General features: G+C 32.7%; 1 protein-coding gene across 1 annotated transcript in view; it reads right to left on the bottom strand.

Annotated features, from left to right (window-relative positions):
• Window positions 1-5,751, bottom strand: part of LOC106468659 (ubiquitin carboxyl-terminal hydrolase 48-like) — an 82,269-nt gene extending 76,518 nt beyond the window's left edge. Inside the window, exon 1 of the mRNA XM_013929096.2 lies at window positions 5,648-5,751. The gene's annotated coding sequence lies outside the window, so the exon portion shown is untranslated. The remainder of the gene's footprint in view (window positions 1-5,647) is intronic.
• Between the last annotated feature and the right edge of the window lie 3,191 nt (window positions 5,752-8,942).

Raw genomic sequence — 8,942 nt, 5'->3', positions numbered from 1 at the left:
AGGGTCAGAAGGGATTTGATAATATAGATCCATCAAAGTTTTTCTTGTTTAGCAGTGAAAACAATAGGACAAGGGGTCATAAACTCAAATTTTGGCAGCATATGAGTCGTCTGCAGTTTAGACAGTATTACTTTTCAAACAGGGTGGTTGGCTTTTGGAATGAAAATTGAACTGAGTTTAAGAAAAGATTGGTTGAATACATGAGTAGCAAGGGGTGGTTATAGTTGGGAGCTGGAAGGGACATCCTCAATGGGCTAACAAGCTCCTTTTTGCCCCTTAAGAATTTTATGAATATTTTTATTAAACCTATGCCAGAGAATTATTAAGATGTATGCCTCAGATTTTAGAAAAAGTGACTCCCACAAACTGCAGAAAGCTTTGGGAAAGAAAGATTTAGTTTAGTGAATGGGACAAACTCAATGGATTAACAGGTCCATTGTTGTCTTTAAATGTTACATTATGAATTGTGAGACTGTTCATGAAAATTGAGATACTTTTTATTAACAGCAATAAAGGGATGCATTCTTACAAAATGTTTGCATTTGAGCATAAAATATTTTCCTTAGCCCATTGACTGCAGCTGCTCTAAACGCACACAGAAGTTTCGGAAGCCGTACATGGCACATTCGAATTCAACTGCCAGAGGCAAACTGCACCCTATACGGGAAATCAGATGTCAACTGGTTAATAAATGGAGGAATTAAACATCTCATAAAGAGAAACTTCTCGGCTTATAAAAATCAAGAGTTTCGTTAGCAAAATTGAAGATGCTGAGGTTACAGAGATGAACAAAAAGAAGTCAAAAGTTATTATAATTGGATGTTTCTTGTGCCAAAACAACAAATTTGACTTGAAAAGTTTTAACATCAACTATAAAAAAAGGGATAAGGAGAACAACTGTGTCCTTTAAGAGATTTTACAAGGAAAAAACATGGCTAAAGTCTTTAAAGATTTTTTATAAGAGTTGTTATGGATGAAGGTGTGATGTTCCACAAGTTGTTTACATCTTTGATATGACTAGATCACACTAATATACACACACAGACACATAATATTACACTACTTTGACAACTACAAGCACATTCATTACATTCTTTACAATAATATTATATTCATGGTTGTGCAATTTGATGCTGTCGATACAACTTCACATGTCACAAGGCTTAACTGATTCATAATCTGTAGGAACTACAAGTCTAGATGAATCTGGGTAATAAAGACAAGGGTAAAAATGACAATGGAAAAAAGTCAATTGGAAAAAAAGACAAAGAATAAAAAAGTCAAACATATTTTGGAAAACAGTATAAATAACAGCTAAGCCAATTACAGAAACCATGTAAACCAACCGAGTTAAAAATTAACCTGTTATTAATACAGTTTTCTAATTAATGGCTTCCTAATTATTGTTCAACACTTGCTATGAAACCCTATAAGCTTCCTATTATTGTTCAACACATGTTATTAAACCATATAGGCTTCCCATTATTGTTCAACACATGCTATGATGAACAATAATGGGAAGTTATAGGGTGGGAAGATTATAGGGTTTAATAGCATGTGTTACGTTTTGGCACAACGTTCAATGGTAATAAATACAACAGAAAGAAAGACAAAGAAAATTACAAAAACAAGTAAAAAAGTCCTATATTTTAGGAATGGTATAAAATGATGAATTCCAAAATAAGCATGTTGAAATATATTTAGATGTACAGAGCAAACAAATTATAAAAAGGGTAAACAGTAGGGTTTAATAGCATGTGTTGAATGATAATGGGAAGCTTATAGGGTTTATTTAATAGCATGTGTTGAACAATAATGGGAATAATATAGGGTTTAATAGCATGTGTTGAACAATAATCATGAATATCCTATTCACTCTAACACTACAGTCTGAATTTGTGGTACACAAGAGAAATTACTGGCCACTGAAAGATTACCAGTGTGATTCTTAAATTTTTAAATGAAAATAACTACAGAGCATCCAGGAAACCACATCCTGTAGGTCTATGAGTCTGACTTCTACCATTACCAAGGTTTTGTTGTCATGTTATTTAGAAACTTTCAATAGCTTTTGTTTGTTTGTTTTATTGCACAAAGTTACTCAAGGGCTATCTGCTCTGTCCCTAATTTAGAAGTGATAGACTAGACAGAAGGCAACTAGTCAACATCGCCAACTGCAAACTCTTGGACTACTCTCTTACCAACGGCAAGTGGGATTGACTGTTACATTATAACACTCCCACAACTGAAAGGGCAAATATGTTCAGTGGCAGAATTTGAACTCACGAGCCATTGATTGCAAATCATGCACCCTAATCAACATTTTCAAAAGCTAGCATTTAATTAATGATTTTATTAGAGAGATCTTCTAACTTAACCAATTTGTTTGACTTTTTGATATAGCCTTCACTTCATTTTTGGATAAAGTCCCCTGGTTGATGTTGTATATCTTCACTTTCAGAAACCCTTTGATAGCAAGCCTCACGAGATGGACTAGTAAGTTGCATACTTTGAGATTAGAATAAAAGTCAAGAATTGAATAGAAAATTGGCTTAGTAGCTGAAGCCAATAAGTGATGGCTGAGAAATAGTTTGACATTCTGTAAAGAGGTTACTGCTTATGTAGATGTAGGTAAGAGTGTGGATTTGGCATATCTGGATTTTCAGAGACCTTTTGACAATTTGCCACATAAAAGGCTTGTTAACAAATTAGCTCTATAGGTGTGGGGGATAAGTTGGCTCACTGGATAGAAAAGCTTCAGTTAAGAAAGCAGAAAGTTGTTATAAATGGAGTTATATCAAACTAGATTAATGTCACAAGTGGGGTACCTCAGGACCTTTGCTCTTTTTGATATTCATCAATGACACAGATGAAGGAATGGTCAATAAATTACTTAAATTTGCTGATTATATTAAGGTCTTGGGTTTTGCTGGCTCTGAGAAGGATGCTGCTTTAAAAATGATTTAGATCATTTGATGAATTGGGTGAATAAATGGGAGATGGGTTTTAATTATAATATATGCAAGCTAGTGCATGCGAGTTATACTGTGAATTGTAAATATAATCTTGATGGTTCCCTTGGTCGTAAGAACATAAGGACAGTTTATGATAATGATTAGTGGCTTAAACCATTTAAATGATTGTATGAGAAGAAACTTCAGATTTTGGGATCCTTTCATATGGAGTGCAGAAGAGTTAAGAGGTACTTAATTCAAGTATTCCAAACTGTTAAAGTATTGGACAGTTTTTCAGGCAGCCAAAAAATTTAGAAGGACCCAAATACCCAATAATGTTTGTTGCCAATATTCATACCCTAATATATGTGTGTATATATACATATGGTTTGTTACTAAATGAATTGTGGGTGAGGAAATTACAAAATGTAGGAAAACAAACAAAGTGAATCACTTTTAAGTTTATTGATGTTAATAATGTATTCATCAATAAAGTTATTTGAATTTAGTGTTATACATTTATTTTATTCTACCCCAATATATATGTATATACAGCTAAACATTTATAAAAGTTGCATGTTTTAATGCAAAGTGACAGATAGTAAAATAACAATAGTCACCACAGTAATTCAAAATATTATTCCATACATGTTTATATATGCGTGTACTGTACACATAATAATACACAATACATGTAGCACAACAACTTACAGTATGTGTACACAATAGTTATAGTAATGGTAATACAATTTACAGTATGTATAAACAGTAGTAATAGTAATACAACTTACAGTATGTGTAAACAATATTTATAGTAATAGTAATACAACTTACAGTATGTGTAAACTACTTATAGTAATAGTAATACAACTTACAGTATGTATAAACAGTAGTAATAGTAATACCACTTACAGTATGTATAAACAATACTTATAGCAATAGTAATACAACTTACAGTATGTGTAAACAATACTTATAGTAACAGTAATACATATTACAGTATGTGTAAACAATACTTATAGCAATAGTAATACAACTTACAGTATGTGTAAACTACTTATAGTAATAGTAATACAACTTACAGTATGTGTAAACTAGTAATAGTAATACAACTTACAGTATGTGTAAACTAGTAATAGTAATACAACTTACAGTATGTATAAACAATACTTATAGTAATAGTAATACAACTTACAGTATGTGTAAACAATAGTTATAGTAATAGTAATACAATTTACAGTATGTATAAACAGTAGTAATAGTAATACCACTTACAGTATGTATAAACAATACTTATAGCAATAGTAATACAACTTACAGTATGTGTAAACAATACTTATAATAACAGTAATACAACTTACAGTATGTATAAACAGTAGTAATAGTAATACCACTTACAGTATGTATAAACAGTAGTAATAGTAATACCACTTACAGTATGTGTAAACAATATGCATAGTAAAAACACTGTACAAGGGACAAGTGAATAACTATCTCTATCAATAATCAATAACAATGTGATTCCAGAACCTAACATTAATAACATCTAACTTGATTAACTTCACTCATTCTGACTCAACCAACAGCATCATCAAATCACTAGGACACTGCTCTGCTGTTGACAACTTCAACACAGGGAAGAAGCATTTGAAAGAACCAGATATGACTGACAGAAGTAGAATCAAGTGATAAAAAGGGTTAAGTTTGTATGCATTTCTGTGAGACCCTCCTTAATCATATGCTAGTGAATCTGATGAACTTATTTCAGTTTGAGAAGCTGGACAACTTTTGCAACTGACTAAGCAAACAGCTTGTATCCAGAAACCAATAGTTGACAGTTGATGTAAGTTACAAAGAAGACAACCACTGCTTGAAACACAGGAATTTTCTCTGCATTTGGAGACTCCAAACAATCAATGAACTTCAAGAGCATTCAGCATCAAGTCTAATACTTCATTAACAATCTGATAATGATCTTCAGTAGTTAATATATGACTCAAGTTTTAAATATGGATTCTTTGTACAGGAAATCCTTCTAGCACAAAGTTTGGAATCAAATCAATACTTCCTGCTGTTCTTTTAGTTGTTGCAAAACTCTAGTCAAAAATTTCCTCGTTTACTGTGTTTTCAAGTTTTGAAATTAACTTGAAGTGGGTCCAAAACATTTAGGTGGCTTGGTCCCCAGGCCTGACACCATTATAGTTATACACTGATCTATCAAAAATATAAAAAGTGGGCTTTGAACATCTTATTCATGACCCCTTTTAAATCCCTGGGGGAAAAAATGTCTGATCCTGGTACTATTGTCTATTTTGAAGCCCTTAATCTTTTTTTTACCATCAAGGGTTTAAAATAATTAATATATACGATTCACGTCAATCCTAATATTTCCCATAGTTCTGCAGGGTCAGGAATACTGTTAACACATTCTCTTAAAAACAGAAGAAAATAAAACATTTATAGCTCAGCCACCTCATAGCTTTCATAAAAACCTTGCCATCAGCATCCTTCTTGGACCCAATCTCCATCCCACTAGTAATGAGTAGTACGAGTGATACAGATGCTGTAAATATTATAATACTGATGTTGCTGTTGGTCCATAGTCATAAAGTGTTTACTTTAAAATATACATTTTATAAATCGGAAATAGACAAAATATTGCTTATGGAATTGAAAGAATATAAGGTACTCACGAAACCAAAATAAATGTTCGCAATTATAAATAAAATAGCTTTCAAAAAATGTATTTCACATATTAAATTTCATGCAGACAAGACACGCGTTTACTTCGTACGCAACAGAAGAAAGAGCTATCGCTACCTGGTGAGAACTAAAAATAAAACAAAATTGTAATTCCTGGAATTTTCACCCATAAAGCACACGTTCCATCCCATTCTTCTTCTTTTTTTCTTCTAATATACCCATTATTAGCCAGTTTTATGGATTTGTAGTGTTCATTTTTCCACTGAGATTTATTAGTCTATTTTTTTCATTGTTTTTTTTGTTTTTGTAAAAACTGTTTTAATTATACGTATCTCTGTTGATATGTGATACACTTGCTGAAAACCATTGACCTACCGTCACATCTGATAGCTATAACCAAAATATGTTTTTTAAAATTATTATCTTTTTTTCTCAGAATTTTCGACTTCTAAATATACTCCTCTGATAACATAACATTATCTTTAAAGCACAATATCGTGACTGTTCCTTTCATTTCATCAAACACCTAACTGCTTATGTCCATCACTGAAATTTAAGTATTTAAAAAAAACCTTCTATTGAACTCTGCGAATCCTATTGCGTCCAACACGTCTGAAAGCAGTCTATTCCCTGTTCGAAAAATAAATTTACCTAATTTGCAGACGACTTCTACCCTACCAAATTTTTAATTTATGGCACAGTAGGTGCCGTCCACTGGACAAAGAAATCAAATTAAGATTCTAGATCCAGGCGTGCTTTCTTTATTCAATTGTACTTGAGTTTCATCGTGACTAGTTCGGCAGAGATAAATCTTAAGAAACATACAGCTGGCAAGTTATTCACCGATCTAGTAGAGACGATCGTCCACTTGTAAACACAGGAACACACACTGTTTTTTATGTTGTATCCAAGTAAAAATTGGTTTGCAGTCATTTAAATGGGACCAATCTGATTATTTCTCATGCAGCTTAAAATTCAGTCACGTTATCTACTACAGAACACTCTCCTCATTTCTTGGTCGCGTCTGTTGTTCTCTGAGGGTTTGTCTGGCTGATTCTTTTTGGAAAATTAGTTTCACCTGAAAATACCACAAGAAAAATTTTAACCCCTCCATCCCAGGAATCATCCTAATAGATGTCCTTAAAAGTCTTTCGAACAACGCAATGGCCTTCTTAAGGTAAGGAGCCAAATACCACATACACTAATACGACAGGGAGATTTTCTTAGTGTTCATTGTTCCAAAGGAAGCCCTGGAAAAGGTAATGTGTTTCATATATATATAGATATGTGTGTGTTAATGCTACAAAACTTTAAAATATGAATACACACCCATTCGCAATTCATTTTTTAAAAAATGGCTGCACCATTATAAACACAGTGCACGACGGTGTGTGACTGTAAAAAGCAAAAAATATTATAACCTACCGTGCTTTAACTGTATGATCCCATCTATTGTTCGTATAACTAGACTATTTTTTTATCATCATGTGGTCACTATGTCCTCATTTCATAATATTGTTTCATAATTGCCCATTGAGTGTACTACAAATTCGGATGAATATAGTACCGTGTCTGCGAGATTATTTTTTAACTGTTCTGGAGGGAGGAGAAATTGGTCCACCAGCCTAAAATATAGAACTGTTGGAACTGAATACGTTTATAAAGAAATAAGTTTTATCATGGCGTGGATATTCTTAATCAGCGTTTAATACGGATGGTACTGTTAACCTAAGAGGCCTGTTTCGGGGCAGGCATAATACTGCTAAAAAATGCTATAGCTGCTATCCCCCAGTTATTTAAACTTTTAAAAGGCCCGTTACGCAGTATATAGGCACACTAGGTGTTTTCTACACCCTCTGTACAAATCTAAAGTTCACATATAAATTTTCATGCATATAAACACATAGTTTAAACAAGAGAAGTTTGGTCAAGGAAGTGACTTAGTTCCTTTCGCCCTAGTCACATATTATTCTAGACTATTCTTGTAGGGCCTAAAGTATCGCATACGCCTTCTTATGGAAAAGATTTTTGTATAGTTGAACACATTATGTGAAAGTAGACAGCAATCGTTTTAACTGGAAAGTCAGGTGATACTTTGAGATAGAATCTTCCTTATTTTTCAATCAGAATAACCGATACTGAGGTAGGTAATGCACGTATCTTAAGTGAAAATAGCAGTATTAATGTTCTAGCTGTGTATTGAATGTTCTGTTTTCCTAGTCTGGGAGAATATTTTTTACAGAGATTTGCAGATTTACAGCATTTTTTCACAGATATCTCTGGAAGCTTTATTAAAGGCACCATTCTTAGTGTATGTGCTCATTTGGATTGTGTCTTGCATTCAACAAAGACTGCTCCACTCTGTTTTACATTGTGTTTAGTTTTTTATTGGACTTACAACGCTAGAAACCGGGTTTCGATACCGTGGTGGGCAGAGAACAGATAGCCCATTGTGTAGCTTTGTGCATAAATTCAAACAAACAAACAGTCAAAATTAGGAGAATTCAATTTAATTCTGCATAATATTTTCTGCTCTAATCTCTTGTTATTTTTACGAACCCTCCCTGAACTCACATGCTCAAGCTTTAAAATGACGTTTGGTTTCACCAATATAGGATGCCATACAGTCTCCGCACGTGTATAAGTAGACGAGATGTGAACAATGAACAGTCGGCAAACGATCTATGTAGCGGAAAAATTGTTTAGACAGAAACTTCTTTTAGCTATTTCACTTGTACCTCAGTTTTTATTTTCTCGTGTTATAATTGTATATTCAAATTGTATACTTTTTATGTATATATTTCTGTTGTAATTACAAATATTGTTTGTTTGTTTAGTACCTCTAGATTACTGATGATGGAATTATGATGATTCCGAAACGTTTAATAAATGCTTCCTATTATCACGTTAGTGTTTTGCTTTATCGTTAAGCTACTTCACCAAATGCCAACTTCCAAATTCACACACACAAAATCAAAACCATACTTAATGCTGGATTATAAAAAAAAAAAGAATTATAAGAGTCAAACAGGGTTTTACTCATTTAACATTAGAGTTCCATAACCATACCTATATGTATATCAAACCTTGATTTTTAAATATAAATATTTATGCGTTTGAAACCAATATACTTTTGTGGAAAATTTGCTAGTTGTTTATTAAATTTCACGTTCACTCAGATTACTAAATAAATTTCCATTCAGATTAAGATAATTGGGAATTTCTTCACATATTAAAATTTGTTTTATATATTTTCTAGGTTATCATAAATCGTTTGAACGTCAG

The sequence above is a fragment of the Limulus polyphemus genome, unplaced genomic scaffold, assembly GCF_000517525.1.
Source record: "Limulus polyphemus unplaced genomic scaffold, Limulus_polyphemus-2.1.2 Scaffold3102, whole genome shotgun sequence".
In the NCBI taxonomy this organism is placed as follows: Eukaryota; Metazoa; Arthropoda; class Merostomata; order Xiphosura; family Limulidae; genus Limulus; species Limulus polyphemus.
The sequence above is the reverse complement of the archived record's forward strand: the minus strand, read 5'-3'. Positions and strand labels throughout refer to the sequence as shown.